At 42.9% G+C, this 24,480-nt stretch overlaps 1 protein-coding gene across 2 annotated transcripts in view; it reads right to left on the reverse strand.

Moving 5' to 3' along the window:
• USP53 (ubiquitin specific peptidase 53) overlaps positions 1-24,480 on the reverse strand; it is a 1,362,943-nt gene that overhangs the window by 268,072 nt on the left and 1,070,391 nt on the right. The window lies entirely within an intron of this gene.

Consider the following 24,480-nt stretch of genomic DNA (forward strand, 5'->3'; position numbering starts at 1 on the left):
TTGATTTCTTTTCGTTTACTGTGTACCCTAGGCCAATTAGTAATCTTTTTACAAACGCCAGGTGCTTTAGAAGAATGTCTTTGTTCTCTGCTTGAATTAGGCAGTCGTCCAAGTAGGGATATATTTGAATTACTTTTTGTCTGCAAAACGCAATTACTGGTGCCAGGCATTTTGTGAAGACCCTAGGCACAGTAGATAAGCCAAAGGGCAGTGCAAAGAATTGGTAATGCATTGAGCCAGCTATAAATCTGAGGTATCTTCTGCAAGATTGTCTGATTGGGACATGCAGGTATGCCTCTTTTAGGTCCAAAGTTATGAGCCAAGCCTTCTTGCCCAGCATGGGCAGTAGCTGCTGTAGAGTCAATATCTTGAATTTTGGGACTTCCAGAAATGTATTTAGTATAGACAGGTCCAGTATTGGTCTCCAGGTTTTGTCCTTTCTGGGTACTAGGAAAAGTCTGGAGTAAAATCCTTGCCCCTGCTCTTGTTGTGGTACTTGCTGAATGGCCCTCATGTCCATGAGGGCTGTAATTTGTTTTTGTGCCTCTGCCCATTGATTTTTCGGCAGGTCTGGCATACCTTTTGACCTTGGTAGAGTGTGAAAATGGAACCTGTAGCCTTGGGACACTATGTTCAGGACCCATTTGTCTTGGGTAACCATTTGCCAATTTGATGAAAAAAGTGCTAGTTTTCCCCCTAAGGGGGCTGCCAAAAGAAAAGTGCTTGGATCTAGTAGAGGAAAGTCATTGGGACTGTTTCCTGTAAGGTTGTGATTTGTATTCTCCGCTTTTGGAGGTAGGAGCACCCCATTGTTTAGGTCTGTATGAGTCTTGGGGCTGAGATCTGCCTCTGGGATGCCTGTATCTGCCTCTTTGTAGTCTGTCTGACACTGGAAAAGACCAGTTTTTAGAAGGCCAGTTCCTGCTAAACCTGGGTGGCTGTACCTGTAAGAAATCCTTGACTGTCTGCATGGATTTTGTTTTATCCTCCATTTTTTTCAACACATCTTCTGCTTTAGTACCAAAAAAGTGTCATGCTGTAAAGGTGCATCTAATAATTTTGCTTTAACATGATCAGGCAGATTCTGTTCCTTTAACCAAGCATGCCTTCTAATCACAAAACCTGTAACTGCGGCCCTGCAAGAGGCCTCCAGTGAATCATAACCACATTGCAAAGTAAGCTTTCCCACTAGTTCAGCTGCATGCAATAAATCCCACAATTCCTTGTTCTCTGAACATTCAGTATTTGTCAACAATTTCTGTTTAAGCAGTGACATTAAATATTGCTGATATTTAAGCATATGAAACTGACAATTTAGAGCCCTTACAACCAGGGTAGCAGAAGTGTAGACTTTTTTCCCCCATCTGCCTAGAGCCCTAGAATCCCACCAGAGGGGACAGGGTTTTTTGCAGTGGAAGCTTTAACCCCTTTGGGACCCTGAGATATAGTTTTTGGGTCAGCAGCGGGGTTTTTGTATAGGAATTTATGAGAATCTGGGACCCTGTAGTATCTGTCTGGCTTAGCAGGTGCAGGGGGTAAAGAGTCAGGGGATACAATGTCTAGAACAGGTGGAATAGCAAGGGGTCTGTGCTGAGGAAGTAGCAGAAAGTCTCTGAGCCTTTTCTTAGATTCAAAATAATCTTGGCTCTCCCAGTGGAAATGCTCCCTCATGGTATGCAGGGTTTCCCCAAAAGAATAATCCTCAGCAGGAGAGGCTGAAGGAATGGATTCTTCAGCATCAGAATCCTCATAGGGAAGCATGGAGTAATCCTGTTCAGAAGAGGAATTAGAGGAAATAGAAACCTGATCAGAAGAATCATACTCTGTCTCTTGCCTAGGCCTCTTATCAGGAGGGGGATGGGAGCCCCTGATCAAAATAATTAGATCTTCAGCCATTTTGAGCATCTGCTTTTTAGGCATGGAAGTCTGAGTAGGAGAATGCTGTACTTGTTTCTTTGTCTTTAGAGCTGAAGATGGCTTAATATATAGTTGTGTAGGTCTGAAGGCACCCTCAGAAGCCGATGCCTGCTCAGCGGCTCCGGACCCATCCGAGGGAATGATTTCCGAGTGTCCAATACCTTGAGTATCCAGAGGCCCAGTCAGCTTCACATGGGAGTCGGAAGCAGCCTGTGGCTCTGAGGTAGCGGGTGCCAGGGGCTGCGAAAGTGCCTCACTGAGAACTGGCAAACCGGTGACTGGCCTAGCAGAGGCCTCGTCGTCGGTTTTGGACCTCGGATGTCTATCCTTTTCCTTGTTCTTGCGTTTTTTGTAAACTCCGGTTGTCGGCTGGTCCGATGGCATTATATAATTAAATCTTCGGCCAAAGTAATGAAATGCAAAATCGAACAACGCTTCATAGTGCGTTGGTTAAATCTAGCACAAAACCGACAGCTAGCAACGTTGTGATCAGGGCCTAGGCATGGAATACAGTAAGAGTGAAAATCCTTATGAGGTATTTGCTTCCCACAAGAAATACAATTAACTTTTTCTGACATCGGTCTGGAGCAAGAAAAAAGTTTCCCCAACGGGGTACTTAGCTTTAATGAAGACTTCAGTTCTGAAATTCGGATTTGAAAATCTCAAGAGTCGGCCGACCGGCGCTTGCGAACTGCTTTTGCTTCGGGCACCGCGCGGCAAGAAAGACTGAAGAAAATGGCGTCTGCTGCATCTTTTATACCCCTGGCACACTGACGTCGGGGAAGAGGTGACAGCAACCGACACCGGACCTAGACTTTGGAATTCTGGCCGACTGAGGGTTGCCTGCCAGCAGGATAACCCAAGAGTAATGACTGCAACAGTGAAACATGATGAAAGTACAGTTTTGTACCTACCATAAATGTAGATGTTCGAGTGTATATACTGCTGCAGTCATCACACTTGGGTTATCCTGCCATCAGGCGGTCCCGCAGTCGGCCGAATCCCAAAGTCATGGTCCGGCATTGGTTGTCGTCACTTCTTCCCTGACATCAGTGCGACAGGGGGATAAAAGAAGCAGCCAACGCCATTTTCTTCAGTTTTTCTTGCCCCAGATGTCAGGTGCTTCCAACTAGGAAGGCAATACAAATAACTATGCAAAAATACCTTAGTAGATAAACAATAGTATTAGCTGTTAGCAAATACACCATATAGGCATACATCCATCAGATTGATGTACATGGAGTTATAACTAACACCCTGGTATGTAGAGGGGATGGTGGGAGAGTAACCTGGACTGCAGCAGTATATACACTCGAACATCTACATTTATGGTAGGTACAAAACTGTACTATGTTCATTGTGTTATACTGCTGCAGTCATCACACTTGGGTTGAATCCCAAAGCTATGGATGGGTGGCTGGTACTAAACTGGGTTTGGTGAAGCTAGGATGTCCTGCAGAACTGCAGTGGCAAAACCAGCTCTGGTTTTTGAGTATAATGGAAGGTGGTAGTGCTTGGTAAAGGTGTGCACTGAACTCCAAGTAGCTGCCTCCAGAATGTCCTTGGTTGGAACCCCCCCTGAGAAAGGTTGCTGAGGTTGCTGTAGCCCTGGTAGAATGGGGCCTAATATTAACAGGCACTGCTTTCCCATGGTGCGAGTAGCAAAAGCGGATACAATGTGCTATCCATTTGGAGATGGTCTGTTTGGAAATAGCCTTTCCTTGTGAACCTGCAGCATAGGATACAAAGAGTTGGTCGGTTTTTCTGAAGGTCATTGTCTTACCCAAATAGTAACATAGCTGTCTGTGAATGTCCAAAGAGTGAAGGAGTCTTTCTCCTTTATTCTGGGGGTTTGGATAAAAGGTGGGTAAATGAATGGTCTGATTCAAAGCCACACTGGAAACTACCTTTTGTCATAAAGGTAGGGTTAGTTCGTAAAGAGACTCTGTCCTGATGGAAAATGATGAAAGGTTCCACTGCCATAAGTGTCTGTAGTTCTGAGATCCTGTGTGCTGAGGGGATAGCCAGCAACAGAGCTGTTTTCCATGATAAGTATTGTAGTTCTGCTGAGAAGGCTGGTTCAAAAGGAGGAAGTGTTAACTTTTCTAAAACGAAGTTGAGGTCCCAAGCTGGCGTTGGGGGTTTTCTGGGGGTCTTATATTCTTAGCCCCTCTGAGAAACTGCCTTAGTAAAGGGTGTGAGAATATGGGAGGATCCTTATTATATTGAGCTGAAACGGCTGAAGCATGGATCTTAATGCATGAGAAAGAAAGGCCTTTGTGTAGCATCTCAGTTAAGTATTGCAGTATTTGAGGAATGTTTGGTATCCAATGATTTTGGCCTTTAGCCTGGTTCCATGCACAAAATCTTTTCCATTTGTCTGAGTAAGTTTTTCTGGTGCTGGGCCTCCTGGCCTCCAAAATGACATTTAGGACGTCCTTTGAGAGAAATGTTGATTGATAATTCAAGGTATTCTCCATGCAGCTAAATTTAAAGTCCTGAGCTGACTGTGAAGGATCTGAGAGTTTTGCTGAGTCAGCAGAAGTGGGAATTGAGGCAAGATCCATGGACGGCTGTGAGTCAAGGTCCTTAGTAATGGGTACCAGTGCTGACGTGGCCAGTCCGGAGCAATGAGGATCATTTGAGGTCTCTCTGATCTGACTTTCAGTAATACCTTGGTCAAGAGAGGTAGTGGTGGGAAGGCATAGACTGTCAATGCTGTCCAACTGAATGATAGGGCGTCCACTTTCCAGGCTAGGGAATGATAAGTCCTTGTGCAAAATTTCTGTAGTTGGCAATTGTTGGGGGAGGCAAACAGATCTATGTCTGGGCATCCCCACCTTTGAGTTATCATTGAAAATACTTGTGGGTGTAGTCTCCACTCGTGAGGATCTGCCAAATTTCTGCTTAATTCGTCTGCCAATATGTTTTCCTTTCCTGGCAGGAATTGTGCTTGCAGTTGTACTTGGAAAGTCAATGCTGTGTTCCACAAGGTCATTGCCTGTCTGCATAAAGGGTAGGAGTGTGTTGCTCCCTGTTTGTTTATGTACCACATAACTGTGGTGTTGTCTGTCCTTATTAGTAGCTGTCCTGGATGCAAGAGGTCCTTGAAGGCTGTCCGTGCATTTTGCACAGCTAGCATCTCCTTTTGGTTGATGTGTAGATGCATTTGTTTTGCGGACCATTTGGCCTGTATGCACTGTCCTGCCATGTGTGCTCCCCAGGCATAGTCTGAAGAATCTGTTGTCATAGTTTGGTTTGCTGGAGGCAAGACAAAAGGAAGACCCTTGTTTATTTGACATGCTTGAGCCCACCATAGGAACTCTTTTTGAAGGCAGAGAATGAGAGGTATACTTGTTTCGAGGCTGTGCCTGTGTTGAGTCCATACACTTTTCAGGTACCATTGTAATTTCCTCATATGCAGCTTTGCATGTGGAATTAGATGAATGCAGGATGCCATGAACCCCAGTGCCTGCAGGATTTTCCTTGCAGTGAGCTGGGTAAAAGTTGCCATCTTTTTGAAGTATTGAGTCAGTTGTTTTTGTTTGTCTGGCATGAGATAAGCCATCTGGGCCATTGTATTTAAGCTGGCACCCAGGAATATTATGTCTTGTGAGGGTATTAGCTTTGACTTCATTTTGTTTACTGTGTACCCTAGGCAACTTAGCAGCTTTGTTACAAATGCCAGATGCTGTAATAGAATGGCCTTGCTGTCCGCTTGGATCAGGCAGTCATCCAGATATGGATAAATTTGTTTTCCTCGTTGTCTGCAGTATGCAATTACTGATGCCAGGCATTTCATAAATACTCTGGGCACAGTAGATAAGCCAAAGGGCAATGCAGAGAATTGATAATGCGTTGTACCTGCCAAAAATCTGAGGTATCTTCTGCAATCTTGTCTGATAGGGACATGCAGGTATGCCTCTTTGAGGTCCAACGTTACCAGCCAAGACTCCTTGCCCAGCATGGGAAGAAGCTGCTGTAGTGTGAGCATTTTGAATTTGGGTACCTCCAGGTAAGTGTTTAGAATTGAGAGGTCTAAAATGGGTCTCCAGGCTTTGTCCTTTCTTGGTACTAGAAATAGTCTTGAGTAAAAACCTTGACCTTGCTCCTTTGTAGGTACCTTTTGAATTGCTTTCATATCCATGAGAGCTGAAATTTGCGCTTGTGCCTCTGCCCATTGGTTTGGAGGCAGATTTGGCATGCCTCTCATCCGTGGTAAAGTGCGAAAATGAAATCTGTAGCCTCGGGTAATAATATCCAGAACCCATTTGTCCTTTGTTGTGATGTGCCAATTTTGTGGAAATAGAGCCAGTATTCCTCCCAAAGGTGCTGCCAGGGCAATTTTGCTTGGCAGGCGAAGAGGGAAGTCATTGTGTTAGTTTCCTGAAGGGTTGAGATCTTTCGTCTCCACCTCTTTGAGTTGTTGTATGCCATTGCCTAGGCCTGAAAGAACCTTGTGGCTGGCCTCTGCCCCTTGGGCGTCTGTACCTACCCCTTTGGGGTCTGTCTGATGAAGGAAAGGACCAGTTTATTGATGGCCAATTTCTGCTGAAACGAGGAGGTTGTACCTGTAAAAAATCTTTACCTGTCTGCATAGATTTTGCCTTTTCTTCCATTTTCTTTAAAACTTCCTCTGCTTTGACACCAAATAACACATCTTTCTGCAATGTAGCATCCAATAACTTTACTTTGACATGTTCTGGTAAGGCTTGCTCTTTTAGCCAAGCATGTCTACGTATTACAGATCTTGTGACAGCTGCTCTACATGAGGCTTCCAATGAATCAATACCACACTGTAAGGTATGCTTTCCCACCTGTTCTGCTGCATGCAGCAAATCCTGCATCTCTTTGAAATCAGGTTGATCTGTCTGAGGGATCATTTTCTGCTTTAACTGTGTAATCAAGTACTGCTGGTATTTTAGCATGTGGATTTGGCAGTTTAAGGCCCTCATGGCCAAAGTGGCAGATGTATACACTTTCTTCCCCCATCTTTCTAATGCTCTGGAATCTCTTTCAGAAGGTAGTGGATTCTTAGCAGTAGAGGCCTTAACCCCTTTGGGACCCTGGGAAATGGTTTTGGGGTCTGCAACACGGCTTTTATATAGAAACTTATGAGAATCGGGAACTCGGTAGTATCTGTCTGGTTTAGCTGGTGCAGGAGGTAAGGAATCTGGGTTTAGACTAGATTTGGTGTAGACATCATCCAAAATGTCTAAAACTGGAGGAATTGCAAGGGGTCTATACTGTGGGAGAAGAAGAAACTCACGGAGTCTTTTAATCTTGGCCTTCCCAGTGGAAGTGTTCCCTCATGGTGTGTAAAGTTTCCCCAAAAGAGTAGTCTTCAGGGGGGGGAGACAGAGGGAATGGACTCTTTAGCATCTGAGTCTTCATAAGGAGGGAAGGAATAATCCTGGTCCTCAGAGTTAGCTGAGGAAAAGGTTGCTTGGTCAGAGGAAGGATAATCTTCCTCCAGTCTAGGCCTTTTGTCAGGAGGGGGTTGTGAACCCCTGATAAGGGTAATTAAATCCTCAGCCATCTTAAGCATCTGTTTTTTAGGCATAGGGGCCTGTGGACCTGGTTTCGTAGCTTTTAAGGGGGCTTTAAGTTTGGCATAAGACTTAAAAGAGATAATTGTCGGTTTGAAGACACCTTCAGAAAACAAAGGCCTGTCCAAAATCTTCAGATCACCGTCAGGGTTGGTGTCCGAGGGGTGAGATGGAACCGGCTCCTGAGGCCCAGCTGATTTGGTCTGGAAGGCCGTAAGAATTTCTAAATCTGCGGTAGTCAGGGGCTGCGTAGGCGCCGCTGAAAACTGGAGAACCGGCGGCAGGCCTTGCTGAGGCCTCGGTATCTGGTCTTGGCCTTAGTTGCCTGTCCTTATTCTTGTGTTTTTTAATCATTGCTGATGTCTGTTGTTCCGACAACATGCTATAATTAAATTTTCTGCCAAAATAATGTCAGGTGAAATCTGCCCAATGCTTGATTGTACGTTTGTTGAACCTAGCACAAAACCGACAACCAGAGACGTCGTGGTCTGGGCCTAGGCAAGGAATACAATAAGAATGAAAATCCTTATGAGGTATTTGCTTCCCACAAGAAATGCAATTATTAACTTTGTCTGACATCGGTCTGAGGCAAGAAAAGTTTCCCCAATGGGGTACTTAGCTTTAGAGAAGACTTCGGGCTGAAATTCGAATAGAAAATCTCAGGAGCTAGCCGACCGGCATTTACGAACTGCTTCGAGCACCGCGCGGCAAGAAAGACTTAAGAAAATGGCATTGGCTGCCTCTTTTATCCCCCTGTCGCACTGACGTCAGAGAAGAAGCGACGACAACCGACGCCAGACAAAGACTTTGGGATTCGGCCGACTGCGGGACCACCTGACGGCAGGATAACCTAAGTGTGATGACTGCAGCAGTATAACACGATGAACATCATCCAGTTCTTTGCAACATCATTGTTGTCTCACATTTTCTCCACTTTTTGATGACTATCTTCACTGTGTTCCATGGTATATCCAATGCTGTGGAAATTTTTTGTACCCTTCTCCTGACTGATACCTTTCAACAATGAGATCCCTTTGATGCTTTGTAAGCTCTCTACAAACCATGGCTTTTGCTGTAGCAGGCAACTGTCAGGAAAATCCTACTAGGACAGCTGAACTTTAGCTGGGGTTAATCAGACTCTCTATATATTTTTTTTTTTTCTTTAATTGATGGCAGGTGTGTACCGAAGAAGAATGAATGCTGTAATTAAATAAAAAGGTGGTTCAATAACGTATTAGTTTAAGGGTATGCACACTTATGCAACCAGCGCATTGTACTTTTTTATTTTTTATATTTTCCCCCTAACAGATTTGTTTTTCAATTGAATTGTACAAGTTTTTTACGTCACATTAAAGGTGGGAAAAGTTTTGAAATTATTTATTGTGGTCTCATTTTTTTATATCACAAAAACCTGGCATTTTAACAGGGGTGTGTAAACTTTTTATATCCACTGTAGGCAACCTTCAAATGCTGGACCCAACCCAGTTTGGCTTTGTTGAAGTCAGATCATGGTTATTAAACCTGGCAGACTTCTTTGAGAATGTCACCAAAGCCATCGACGAAGGTAAGATGGTGTTCACAGACTATCCCAACCTTGCCAAGGATTTTGATGCAATTCCCCACTATGGCATTGTTGAGAAACTCTCCCAGCTAGGGATTAACCCTTATGTTACTAGTAGACCCGTCACCAGTGGAGTATCACAGGAGTCTGTGCTGGGCCCCTTACTGTTTGGCATCTATTTCTCTGAAGTCCGGGCCAAAGTAGATGGGTATATGGCTTCCAAGTTTGCTGATAATTGCAAACTGGGAGCAATCACTAAGTCCCCCAAGGATGTCAACAGATTACAAGATGGGCTAAGACAAACAAATGATTGGTACCAAGTCATGGTCTAAAACTAAATGGAAAAAAAATGCATTCTTATTCCCTTTGGTAAAATGGAATTCCCTACACATTACAATATTGACAGCACTCCCCTTGAATTCTAACACAGTGGTGTGAGACTTGGGAACACAGACTGACAGCAATCTGAACTTCGACCACCAAATTTCCACTTGATAAGGAAAGCCTCCTATGTAGTACACCTCAGAAGCAAGGGCATAGCATCCAGGTCAAGGGAAGTTATAACTTCACTGTACTTGACCCACATCAGACCACTAATAGAGTATAATGCAACACCTGCAGCAGCTGGAGAGACCTCAAAGGTTCTTACTAAGAAAATACAGGGACTCCAAACTGTGACCTAAGTGGACAGGATGAAAGAATTATCACTTTACTCTGTATCTTATAGACCAAAACCAAGAAAAGGTGGCAAGGCAAGCTAAACAAAACCAAAACCAAAAGACAAAAAGCTTGCTGTGGAATCCAAATGAAGGTACAAAACCTGTAGGTAAATCTTTGTTTATTCTAGACAAATGCCAAGTAGCAAAATCACAGCTTAACGCCACAAAACTGGATATGTTTTCGACCTCTAAAATCAAGGTCTTCATCAGAAGTAATACAATCCACCCAGTAATTGTAACTTTTATACATGATTTTCAATTTGATTTATTTTAATTGTTTAACCACATGTATAAAAGTTACAATTACTGGGTGGATTGTATTACTTCTGATGAAGACCTTGATTTTAGAGGTCGAAGACGTATCCAGTTTTGTGGCGTTAAGCTGTGATTTTGCTACTTGGCATTTGTCTCGAATAAACAAAGATTTAACTACAGGTTTCGTACCTTCATTTGGATTCCACAGCAAGCTTTCTGTATCTTATAGGCTGCTAAGAGGTGACTTGTGCCTGGTCTGTAAGGCAATCTCTGACCCTGCCCCAATGGAAATGCTGCACATCAAATGGCACAAGAGTCACTCACTCTAGGGATCTCACCCTAGCTTGTTACACTGCCGTTTCTCTGAAAGAAACTTCCTATTTACATAAAACAGAGCTCCTCACTGACCCTATTCAAACACAACCTAGATGATTGGATGAGAGATATGGGAGACTGTAAATTCACCCCTGGAGTGGCACCCATGTCCCTCATTGACAAGGGTAGCCGGTGTTGATCACAGACCCACTCTGTTCATAAATTTGTTCTGCAAACTACCCAAAAAAAGAACAAAGGGTGATACTTGGGATTAACATGGCTAGGCTTATAAAGGTTCTAGGGCTGTTGGACCTAGTAACCTCCTGTGAACACTGCAGTGGCTGAGAGCATCGACCCTAAAATAATCTTTGATGTTGACACCAAAGTTAATGGGTTGACCACTGGCTTCAGCCACAGACAAGGTAAGCCCATGTAGAAATGGTCCAGAGCAACATCAAACAAGTCCAGCAAAGAAGTTGGTTAGGAGCCTCCAATATTAGTGGGGGATAAGAGCAGGTACCAATTCTTTTGCCACATCATCTCTTAGTTGAGTTGGATTGACAGTGATCTTCAGGGACCCCTGGATGCTGATGAGGCAGATCTGAGGGGCCATGACACTTTTTCAAATCCTACAGAGCCCACACTCACAGGTCAGTTTGCAGCAGAGTTGGTCTATTTTTACCAGGGCTACACTGGATATGGGTATAGAGGAGACAAAAGCCAAAACAATATCTCCATAAGGATCTGACCTGAGTTTCTTCCCTACATTAGGTGAATCTTTCTTGGTGGAAGCTTTCCTTTCAGCGTAAGACTGGGCTGTATATACAGAAGCTTTAAAATCAGAAGCTAGTGTAGCACTGAGCTTCTAAAAGCCCAACGTCTGTCTGTCCTCCTTCACGATCAAAAACTTGCAAGAAGCATAAACAATAAAATCTTCAGAAAGGTGTGCCTCATCAAAACACCTGACATTCTGTGTATGTTTCCTCTGTGGAGGGATTGTAGCTTCACAAGAGCATGTCTTACATACATGCGGATCTGTACTCTTACCCATGTTTTTACCCAAATGTCAAACACCACACCAACAAAAGTCCCAAAAAATATCACTCCTCTAAACACAAAAACAGCATATATTTTTCATCAACTCTAATTTCTCCTTAGATAAATTGCTAAGAAAAATAACTAGAAAATAGCTAACTACAAAAGGGCAATAAACAACTGGGGAAGGGGAATCTATGTAAATGAAAGAAAAAAAACAGCTAACTAGTTTCTGAAAAAAATAATAAAAAGAACAGTCTGACCTTAGTTCAGAAGTCTTGAGAAAATGTTCTACCAACCACCACATGAAAATGCACAGATAACCTGGGGCTGTTTGCAGGGCAACTAACATCATTCACAACTGAGAAGATCAAGAGAAGATGGCTTTGACTGCAGAAGACCATGAGTAAAGGTGAGGGGCTTGGTAGCCAAGGAAAAATTTATGGGTACAGCTAAGTATATGATGGCCTTAATCCCATGAGTGACAGAGTAGAAGCTCTCAACATCAGAGTCAGAGTTCAAAGAATTTCAGCACAAACAGCACCACTCTGACCATGGATATACAGCTGTGCAAGCTACAACTAAACAGTGGAATCTGTTCCCCAAAACTGGAGTCAGAGGGCAGACTTACCTTATGAGTAACCAGGTGCATGTGGACCCTGCAGACAGATTCTGATCTACAGAGGAGATCACTGAGGTAGCTAACATAGGAACAAGGGCTCCAGACAAAGCCATGTACTTTGAAGAGAGGTCAGGCCTATACACCATACAGTTGGAGTCCTGATGTCTTATCCAAGTGTATTTTGTCTAGTGAATTATTGTGTGTTCAAACAGTCCTAATACCTGACCTACCCCTCCATCCTCAGGTACAGTCATGCAAAGCAGACAAGCAGATATGAAAACATTGTGTTTTTGCCTACACTGTAGTGCTCAGTATTAATCTACAGCAACCAACATCCTGCAACGCTCCACAGCTGAAGAACCAAAACTGGTTTTGGCCTAGTTTCCGGATCTTATGGGTACACTCTGATAGACTGGGTGGCTTATAATTACAATCTCCTTTTCAGCACTGAATGCTTGCACTTTTCTGCACTAACTGGAGGACTTACGAAGAGCATGAGTTATGGTGAACAACTGTAGACTATGCTGAGTGCAATCTTTAATCACAGGGGATGTCTCCATTTTTAAAGATAAGAAAGCCAGAAGAAAAAAAATCTCATCAGATGGATCTACTTTGAAAGTATTTCCAATTTAAGATCTCTTTAGAGCATCTTCCTTGAGCCGGTACACCAACATGCCTAGAGCAGACAAAATCCCCAAAGGTGCAGAAGTCGATACCCATGGGGAAAATGCCTGCTCTTCTATTGCTTTCTCTAGTTACTCATTTCAAGGTGCATTTTTACAAATGCTCTCATTTAATATCTACCATGCTAGAGAGGGATTTTTTTGAAATCATTACTGGGTACAAACATGATTTGGATGTTTGAAGCAGACTGGGCAGGAGCCTTACATTTGGAAAACTTTGACAAGTAAACTTGGAACAATTAAATCAGTTTTAAACAGACCAAAACCACTGGCAATGACAGTTAACCCCCATGCCTGACATGAGAAATTGTATCTTCAGCTCTTTTTTAGAACATTCTGTCAGATATCCATCCAGTGGGGGTGAAAATTGATCCCAAACCTGAGGAGGAAATTTTTTTTTGCAGGGGAAAAGATGCTGCGGACCCCACACCAAATTCCCTATATCTCTAAATATACTAACTCCAAAATAGCTCAACAGTTGGGTAAAGGGCAAACTTTTTGGCTCCCACTGTTCAGCAATCTCTCACTAGACTACACAGGGAGAATGATGAAACAAGAGATCAAAGGAACAGGACTGCTGATTATTTTTCTGATAACTGGATCCTTCAGCAAGATGGTAAATATATGGGTGGACAGACAAACAGCAAGTCACAGATAGATAATTATATTACATTAGATAAGCGAGACCACTAAATACTATACTATTAATTCAGTTAATGAAGGTTGGGCTGGTACTCCACTTCACATGACCCCCCCCCCCCAATCACCATCTTTAAAATATGCTGTGCTAGGTGTGGTGGGGTTAGAGAGGTCAACAGCCCTGCCTTACAAACAGAATTAATTAAAAAGCAAACTAGTTACACAAGCCCCATCATATTGTGTTTTTCTGCTTAGTTACACCGGATAATAAGGCAGCTGTCAAATTATGCTACTGGCATATTTTTGTTGAGGCAATAAAATCACTGCATGGATTCAGTGTTCTTCAACTATGCCCAAGTCCCAAGGGCTTAAGCCCCCTGCTCCTGATCCCTAAGTACGTGCATCTCCATGATGAATGTATTTGACCTGGTAAACCAATATTCACCTGAGTGACACCCTTTTGTTGCTTCAGCACCATAATCCTTGTACCACAAGCACACATATGACACTGTCAAAGTACACATGGGTGTAAATGGCAAGAGATGTACCTCCCAGGACTACAGGAAGAGAAACATGATGGAGCCTGTAGAATGCATTTCCAAGGTAGGTATGTCTAGCCTTGGGGCAGCATTTTACCATCATCAAGAATGAAGCCACAAAACGAACAAAAGATTACCGATGCCAGCAACTGGCATAGCTTCTGGTGTCATTCAAAGGGGATGCAATATATATCAGCCTCAGATGATATGGAAGACAGTCCAAAGTGCTTTACCAGGGATGGCCTGCACCTGTCCACTTAAGGCTTTTGTATATTGGCTAAAACCTTGTCTACCCCATAGCTCCTTTTATAGGCAACATCAGTCATCAAAATCTTTCAAAATAGCAAGACAGAATCTGAACAATAGAAAAGGTACTACTGCTCAATGCTAGCAGCATTAACAAAAAAATCCATTCCCTACAAGCACTCCTTAAACTACAAAACAATGATATATGCATTGCCAAAGAGAATTCAAGATCACTGAGACCACCCCGTCAGTGCAGGGTTTGTACCCCTAACACACATTCAGGTACTCCATATTAGATGAAGGCACTAAAGGTGGTGGTGTCTTCATAACTGTAAAAATAAATAAACTAAGCAGAAAAACACAATATGATGGGGCTTGTGTAACTAAGTCTGCTTTTTAATTAATTGTGTTTGTAAGGCAGGGCTGGTGACCTCTCTAACCCCACCACACCTAGCACAGCATATTTTAAAATAAATAAATAAAACTCCACACTAGCTAGACAAGATAATGACCAATAACTCCTCCATATCACCCTTCCAATTAACAAGACCCCTTCACATCATGTCTAACTATAGGACCCCCTGCCATGTTTCTCTGTGCCCATAACTCCTACCTAACTAATATGAATTCCTGAAGTCAAACACCATTCACCTAGGGGACTTCAACTATCCCTCCATTTACTTAAAGGAATATACATCCTCTAACATGGATGCCCAGCGATTTCTGGACTTCATCAATACAATTTCTCTGGAACAGTTAGTCCATGGCAATATAAACATGGTCTTGGCCCTAACCAATATGGGACAGCTGTACTTTTTAATAAATGTAATTCCCGTCCTCTCCAAATCAGACCACAAATCAGTCAGATTCACTTTAAGACTGAACCCAGAAATATCCACCAATACCTCGGCACTCAGAGATCATGTTAAGTCTAATCTACTGAAATTGAGGGATGACCTGGCTAAATTCAACACACCCTTCTAACTTGATGACACCGCTGCTTAGGCAGAATCCTTAACCACCAAATTCTATGCAGATGTGAATAGCTGTGTAGATTTATCTGCCCCACTGTGAATTAAATTATATGCCAAGTTCAAAAATAACCCCCTGTGGTGGAACAAAATATAAAGAGGCTCTATAACACAATTAAAAAAAATTCACTACACGTAAAAATAAATGCAACTCTCATTGTGCAAAAAGAAAGCCTTCCTTAACTATGCTAGAAACCTTACAGACAAAGCCCTGGACTGTACAGAGATCATAGTGAATGATATGACATACTCTGACCCAGAAGACACCGCCAATTTCATGGCAGATAAATTTAATCCTAATTTCACCTTCATCTCCTTTTACATTTCCAGATCTCCTACCCGCATCTAAAATCATCCCTCAAATCTTTCATGTGCAAGTCACCAAGTTATCCAAGGCAAAGAGCATGCTTCTACAGGACCAGATAACATACCAAGCTGCATACTGCTAGCCTGAAATACGACCTGTCAGGCGTCATTCCTACACAGGATGCTTGGTGCCAGCCTTCAAAGCAGGTTTTGTACTAGATGAAGAGGACAGAAACTGTCATTCCTTTCCACAAATGTTGGACATCAAGGGCCTGGCAAATTACAGACCTGTAAGTCTAGCCAACCTCACCTGAAGACTATGGAAAGGATCACTATAGAATTAATAAATAAGGGCATAGGTAACCTACAAATTCTCAACTCAAGACCCGGCCTACTTAAACTGGTTGACACCTTCAAAAAGGCTACTGATCCAGTAATTAAGGAGATGGGAATTTATAAAGACAACAAACTGTCCTCCTTTTACAACATATCCACTGTTGTAAGAAAGCTCTATTTCATTACATGGCTTGTTATTAAAGATACAGCATTCAGGTCAGGGATGTGACCATATCACTGAATTCAGCATTCATCAGTCCGAACATGGAGTATAATGTCTCTTTGGTATGTACCTGTCTAAATATCTGACACAACTTGAATGCCCACATCATTTTCTACTTACGAAAATCAAGGCTCTAAATTAAAAAAAAAACACTATGCAGACCATCTTAAAGCCTTGTCCCTCTTCTCAGTGTCATACAAGCTACTGAGAGGAGACATCTGCCACATGTACAGAACCTCAACAGACCCTATCCTCTCAAGCTTATTACAGATTTGCAAGTCCAATGGGGGCATAAACACTTGCTCATGAGATCTAAATCTATTTTGTAACACAAACAGAACATGTCAAAGGGGTTCATATGTATCACACAGACTACCACTTCTTTGGAATTGCCATCCTCTCCACATAAATCAAAGAACTTCTCTTACACTATTCAAACATAGTCTGGACGAATGGATGGGTAACTGAAATTCATCCCTCCTTTTGCATCCATGTCTCTCATGGATAGGGGCAACATGCAAATGCTCAGCTCATCTGTTGTTTATCCGTACTTAAAATATACAAGCCAAAAACATCATGAGAATATATGGCTAGGCTTCTAAAGATTCTCATGAGCCTTGCTAGTACCTATGAACCTATATTCCATCTATGAAAAGTTGCAAGCTACAAGGAGAAACCTTAAACTCTGAATGGAAGCACTGCAAGGAGAAGCCTTAAACTTTGAATGGAACCACCAAGTGTCAATCACTGGCACCAAAGGCAACCAGAGACTCCATAAAAATGCCCAACAGTCAGAGGACAAAGCTGGCTATGCTCTAGTTTAAACACTGGAGCTGTGAAGTAAGAGAAGCAGATCATTTGTCAGTTCTGAAATCAGAAACTTTCCTGTGAATAAAACAAAGAAATCTGGACTGTAGAAGTAAAAGAAAAGAATGAGGGACTGTGACCGTGGATACTACGGTAAGCACAGGTAGAGATAGAACTGCCATATGTGGGTACATGTTGCTCTCACAACTGTAAATATTAACATTTCAACAAATGAAATGCAATTGAATAAAGAGGAGTTGATGTTTTGCTAATTTAGCTCAGATGGTTATGATTATAAGTTGCTTAAAAGCTCCATCCAGTAGTCTAGGCTTTATTCGCTCAATCTCCACTTGCAGACTTGCTTCACCATGAGCATGCCATTTGACGCTAACCAGGTCAACTCTAAATCAAGGTGCTTGAACCTAGTGGGCCAATTGTCAAATAGATAATAGTGCAGAAATGATGCCCACTGATTGAACATACTTTGCAAGTTTTCATTAAAAAAAAAAAATCAGACCATTATTGTTTTAATTTTTTTTTTTAAACAGGGAAAACCCAAAAAACAACTGAAGCACAGCAAGACTGAAAACAAGTTTTGTTACACTGAGTCACAGCATTTCAGTCAATAAATACAAACAAGTAAGACGCTGGGACGTACGACAAAGAGTAAGCACCGTATAATACTCTATTCTACTCTACTCTTTTTCTGGTTTATTTTAACATAGTAACATCTTATTCTATACTATTTATTTACCTGCTTGCCAGTATTTGTTAAAGTGGTAGGTGGGCTAAAGTACAGTTGTGTACACTTACCATAAATGTACGAGTGTATTCACTGTTGCAGTCATTACATTTGGGTAATCTGCTGGCAGGTTGCCCTCAGTCGGCCTGATTAACAAAGTCTTGGGTCCTGCGTTGGATGCTGTCCCTTCCTACATGACGAGAGGTCGTCAGGGGTATAAAACATGCAGCTGACGTCATTACATCAGTTTTTCTTGCCCCAGATGTCAGGTGCCCCCCTAATGGGGAGCAAATAAATACAAAAACACAAAGGTATACCTATAACCAAAAGCAAATACACCAAAAAGGCTTTTAAGCACAGTAAAGGAAAGTAGAGGTATAGTCAGAAAATCTAGGGGGCTGGAGGGAGGGTAACCAGGACTGCAACAGTGAATACACTTGATCATCTACATTTATGGTAAGTGTACACAACTGTACTATGTTATTCGTGTTTCACTGTTGCAGTCATTACATCTGGGTAGATTCCCAAAGCTATGGTTGGGAGGAGGAGTTTATACAGCACTAGGGCCAGCTATAAGGCCCTGCAAGACAGCAATGGCAAAGCCAGCTCTGGATTTAGAGAAAATTGGTAAATGATAATGCCTGGTGAAAGTATGTACAGAACTCCAGGTAGCAGCTTCTAGGATATCCCTGGTAGGGACACCTCTGAGAAAGGTTGCAGAAGTAGATGCAGCCCTGGTGGAGTGAGATCTGATCCCCTGGGGGATAGGTTTCCATGGTGCTTATAGCAGAAATGAATGCAATGGCTTATCCATTTAAAAATAGTTTGTTTTGAAATACCCTTCCCCTCTGCCCCTGCAGCAAATGCTACCAGCAATTGTTCAGATTTTCTTTGAGATTTAGTCCTGTCCAAGTAGAATCTTAGTTGTCTGTGCACATCCAAGGAATGCAGAATCTGTTCCCCTTTGTTCTGTGGATTAGGAAAGAAAGGTGGCAAATGAATGGACTGATTAAGAGTCACAATGGAAACCACCTTGGGCATGAAGGATGGATTGGTCCTAAGAGAACCCTGTCTGCATGAAAGATGATGAAAGGCTCCAGAGCCATAAGGGCCTGTAATTCAGATATCTTTCTTGCTGAAGTGATTGCTAAAAGGAAAGCTGTTTTCCAAGAAAGAAATTTTAAGTCTGCAGTAGCAGCTGGCTCGAAAGGAGGTAGTGTGAATTTCTCCAAAACAAAGGTCCCAGGCAGGGGTTGGAGCTCTCCTGGGTGGTCTCAAGTTTTTTGCCCCTCTGAGATACTGCTTGAGCAAAGGATGTAAGAAGAGGGGTGGTTCCGTGTTATAGTGAGCTGAAATAGCTGAGGCATGGATTTTAATGGAGGAAAAAGACAAGCTCTTGTGAAGCATCTCAGTTAAGTATTGCAAAATCTGAGGTAAATTGGGCACTGCTGTGCTCATCCCTAAAGACTGGTTCCAGGCAAAGAATATTTTCCATTTGTCAGCATAAGATTTTCTAGTACTAGGTCTCCTCGCCTCCAAGATGACATCCATCACAGGTTTGCTGAGGGGTGATAAGGGTGAATTTAAGTGATTAGCCAGGCTGCAAGGTTTAATGTTGGAAGCTGAGGGTGCAAATGTGGTTCTCCTGCTGAGACAGCAGGGAAGGGGTCTGAGGCAGGTGCCATGGAGATATTTGCGACACACTGCGCAGGAGGGGGTACCAGTGTTGACGCGGCCAGTCTGGAGCAATCAAAATCATCCTTGGTTTGTCCTGTTTGACTTTTAATAGAACTTTGGAGAGCAGTGGCAGAGGGGGAAAAGCGTAGACTGATAGATTTTTCCAGCTGAAGGATAGAGCATCCACTTTCCAGGCTTGTTTGTGGGGAGTCCTTGTGCAAAACTTGTCCAACTGGTAGTTCTGGGGGGAAGCAAATAGATCTATTTCTGGGCTCCCCCATTTGTTTGTCAACATGTTGAAAATCCGTGGTTCCAGTTTCCACTCGTGTGGGTCCATGAGATTTCTGCTTAGTCCGTCTGCCAGTGTATTCAATTTTCCTGGCAGGAATTGAGCTTGTAGATGCACTTGGTAGCTCAGGGCTGTGTTCCACAATGCCATGGCTAGTCTGCAGAGAGGGTAGGAATGTGTACCCCCCTGCTTATTTATGTACCACAAAACCGTGGTGTTGCCCGTTTTTACCATTAGGTGTCCTGGAAAAATGTAGTCCTTGAAGGCTGTCAGAGCATTATGTACAGCTAACATTTCTTTTTGATTGATATGTAGGTGCATTTGATTTGGGTTCCATTTGCCCTAAATGCACTTCCCTGCTAGGTGAGCCCCCAATGCATAGTCTGATGCATCTGTAGTTAGGGTTTGGGTGGCAGGGGGTAGTGTGAATGGTAATCCCTTGTTTTGGTGGCAACATTGTCACAGTCTGGAAACAATGATTCCTATCAAGTGGATGCTCTATCCTTCAGCTGGAAAAATCTATCAGTCTATGCTTTTTCCCCTCTGCCACTGCTCTCCAAAGTTCTATTAAAAGTCAAACAGGACAAACCAAGGATGATTTTAATTGCTCCAGACTGGCTGTGTCAACACTGGTACCACCTCCTGCGCAGTGTGTCGCAAATATCTCTATGGCACCTGCCTCAGACCACTTCCCTGCTGTCTCAGCAGGAGAACCACATTTGCACCCTCAGCTTCCAACATTAAACCTTGCAGCCTGGCTAGTCACTTAAATTCACCCTTATCACCCCTCAGCAAACCTGTGATGAATGTCATCTTGGAGGCGAGAAGACCTAGCACTGGAAAATCTTATGCTGACAAATGGAAAAGATTCTTTGCCTGGAACCACTCTTTAGGGATGAGCACAGCAGTGCCCAATTTACCTCAGATTTTGCAATACTTAACTGAGATGCTTCACAAGAGCTTGTCTTTTTCCTCCATTAAAATCCATGCCTCAGCTATTTCAGCTCACTATAACACGGAACCACCCCTCTTCTCACATCCTTTGCTCAAGCAGCATCTCAGAGGGGCAAAAAACTTAAGACCACCCAGGAGAGCTCCAACCCCTGCCTGGGACCTTTGTTTTGGAGAAACTCACACTACCTCCTTTCGAGCCAGCTGCTACTGCAGACTTAAAATTTCTTTCTTGGAAAACAGCTTTCCTTTTAGCAATCACTTCAGCAAGAAGGATATCTGAACTACAGGCCCTTATGTGTGTCGCAAATATCTCCATGGCACCTGCCTCAGACCCCTTCCCTGCTGTCTCAGCAGGAGAACCACATCTGCCCACCACAGGAACTCCAGGCGTAGGCAAGGTATGATAGGAATCATTGTTTCCAGGCTGTGACAATGTTGACTCCATAGACTTTTTAGGTACCACTGTAGTTGCCTCATATGCAGTCTTGCATATGGAATTAGAAGAATGCAGGAAGCCATTAACCCCAAGGCTTGCAGTATTTGTCTTGCAGATAGCAGGGTTTTTGTGGCCACTTGTTTGAAGTAAGTTACCAAATGAAATTGCTTCTCTCGCGTGAGGAAAGCCATCTGGGCAGTTGTATTCAAGCTTGCACCCAGGAAAGTAATCTGCTGACAGGGTACCAGTTGTGATTTCTTTTTGTTTATGGTGTACCCTAGACAAATTAGAACCTTTTTTACAAATGCCAGATGATTTAAAAGTATGCCCTGGTTTTCTGCCTGAATTAGACAATCATCCAGGTATGGATATATTTGAATATTTCTTTGCCTGCAAAATGCAATAACTGGAGCCAGGCACTTTGTGAAATCCATGGGCACAGAAGACAAGCCAAAGGACAGTGCAGAGAACTGATAATGCACGTAGCCTGCTTTGAAGCGTAAGTATCTTCTGCAAGATTCCCTGACTAGGATGTGCAGGTATGCTTCTCTTAAATCTAGAGTTGCCAACCAGGTGTCTTTGCCTAGCACAGGTAGCAAATGGTGAAGAGTCAGCATCTTGAATTTTGGAATCTCCAGAAAGGTGGTTAGAGTAGAGAGGTCCAGGAGTGGATGCCATGATTTGTCTTTTCTGGGTACCAGGAAAAGCCTTGAATAGAAACCTTGTCCCTTTTCCTCTTCTGGCACCAGCTGCTTAAGAGAGAAAGTACTTATTTTCGAGCCTCTGCCCACTGACTCGGTGGCAGGTCTGGACACCCGTTTGGTGTTGGCAATGTGTGGAAATTAAATCTGTATCCCTGGGACACAATATTTAAAACCCATTTGTCCTGGGTTATGAGTTCCCAGTTCTTTGCATGAAGAGCAATCTTCCCCCAAAGGAGCGGTTGAAAGATAAGGGCTTGGTAATTTTAACAGGAAGTCATTGAGACTGTTTACTGTAGGGGGGTGTCTTGTTATTTCCAGATTTGGAAGTGGAGGCCCCCCACTGCTTAGCTCTGACAGTACCCTGGGACTGAAACCTGGGGTTTTTGCTGTGTCTAGGTTTGGCTTGAGAGGATCTGGAATGGGCTGGAAAGGACCAATTTTTAGTAGACCAATGCATACTAAATCTTGGAGGTTGCACTTGTAAGAACTCTTTAACAGTATGCATAGATTTAGCTTTATCTTCCATCTTTTTTAGAACTTCTTCAGCCTTATTGCCAAACAGGCAGTCCTGATTTAAAGGCGCATACAACAATTTAACTTTAACATAATCAGGCAAAGGTTGCTCCTTAAGCCAAGCATGCCTTCTAAGCACAGACCCAGTACCAGCAGCCCTGTAGGAGGCCTCTAAAGAATCAAAACCACATTGCAAAGTATGTTTTACAACTTGTTCAGCAGAATGCATTAAATCCTGTAAATCTTTATTTTCCACACAGTCAGGAATCAACATAATTTTCTGTTTAAGCAGTCCAATGATATGCTGTTGATATTTTAACATATGAAATTGGCAGTTTAATGCTCTGATTGCCAAGGTCGCAGAAGTATAAATCTTTTTACCCCATCTATCCAGTGCCCTGGAATCTCTAGAAGGGGTAGGATTTTTAGCAGTAGAAGCCTTAATGCTCTTGGGCCCCTGAGAAATGGTTTCTGGATCTGCAACAGGGTTTTTGAAAAGGAACTTGTGGGACTCAGGAACCCTGTAGTATCTGTCAGGTTTACTAGGAGCCGGAGGCAGGGAATCAGGGGCTAAACTGGATTCAGAGAACACATCATCAACAATGTCTAGTACAGGAGGTACAGGCAAAGGCCTATGCTGAGATAGAAGCAGGAAATCCCTAGGCCTCTTTTTTGAATCAGAAAATTCCTGGCTTTCCCAGTGGAAATGCTCCCTCAAAGCATGTAAAGTTTCCCCAAAAGAAAAGTCCTCAGGAGGGGAAGCAGAGGGAATGGTGTCCTCTGCATCAGAATCCTCATAAGTAGGTATGGACAAATTCAGGTCATTAGAAGAGTCAGAAGAAACAGAATCCTGATCAGAAGATTCATAATCAAATTTAGCCCTAGGCCTCAGGGGGGGGGGGGTGACTACCCCTGATTAGAGAAATTAGATCATCACCCATTTTTATCATTTGTTTTTTAGGCATAGGGGCCTGAACACGTGGCTTGGGCGTCGGTTTTTTAGACATGGATCAAGATTTAGGCCTTAGTAATGAAGGCAGTGTCGATTTAATATGCAAGTCTGTAGGCCTGAATACACCCTCAGAAGCTGGTGCTTTCACAGTGGCTCTGGACCCATCCAAGGTAGAGACATCTGCGGGTTCCATAGGTGAAGCATCTTACAGCACTAGAGGCCTGCAAATCAGAAGTAGCGGGTATCAGGGGCTGTGAAAGCGCCTCACTGAGCAAATTGGCAACTGGCTTGGTAGAAGCGTTGCCAGCAGCTTTGGACCTCAGCGGCCTGTCTCTGTCTTTATCCTTGCATTTTTTTCAGATTTCTGGTGGTCAGAAGGCTAATTGATGACATTTCTGGATAATTAAACTGAGAACCAAAATAATTAGAGGCAAAATGTACCGATGACAGATAGTGCACTGATTAAATAAAGCACAAGACCAAACAGCAAGGTATGTCGTGGTCAGGGCCTAGGCAAGGAATACAGTACAAATAAAAATCTTTATGAGGTATTTGCTTTCCATAAGTAATGCAATTATTAACTTTTATTGACATCGGTAAGGAGCAAGAAAAAGTTTCCCCAACGGGGTACTTAGCTTTTAGCTGAAAACTTTGGTTCTGAAACTCGAAAATGAAAATTTCAGGAGTCGGCCTACCGGCACTTGCGAACTGCTTCTGCTTCGGGCACTGCACGGCAAGAAAGACTGATGTAATGATGTCGGCTGCATGTTTTATACCCCTGATGACCTGACGTCATGGAAGAAGGGACAGCATCCAACGCAGGACCCAAGACTTTGTTAATCAGGCCGACTGAGGGCAACCTGCCAGCAGATTACCCAAATGTAATGACTGCAACAGTGAAACACGAAGAACATCTCCTGGTCCACCTGTAACATGACCCAGGTTCAAAGCGGCACACAACTCCATAAAATATTTATAAGTGCAGACATTAACAATGACACTGACTGTTATGGGACAAAAAACTGCTTTTAAAATTAAGTAAAATATAAACTGGGATGATTCACAGAAGAACAGTTTAACTAGAAAACCCCACTAGAAACAAGTGCTTTTTCCACGGATGTTCCGAGTCACAATAAGAAAGTGGAAACTAGGAAGTGAAATCCAGGAAAACAGGATGCAGTCCATTAGCAATGAATAAAATTAAACTTTTGTTTGTAATGCAGGGAATTACTTTATATACAGTGAGCTGAATGCCTATTAAAATCAAAACACTGACACACTAAAAGAACTGAGAATACAGAGTTTAGCAGTAAGGTTAAGACAGCAAAATATAAAGCACTACTGCTCATCAATGCCGCAACACTTCAAATGTAAGTGACTCGGCAGCCTGGCAACCAAATGATTTTCTGTGGCATGGTGCCCAGTCACTA

Source organism: Protopterus annectens, chromosome 2.part0 (assembly GCF_019279795.1).
Source record: "Protopterus annectens isolate FY-2018-M chromosome 2.part0, PAN1.0, whole genome shotgun sequence".
NCBI classification, from domain to species: Eukaryota; Metazoa; Chordata; order Ceratodontiformes; family Protopteridae; genus Protopterus; species Protopterus annectens.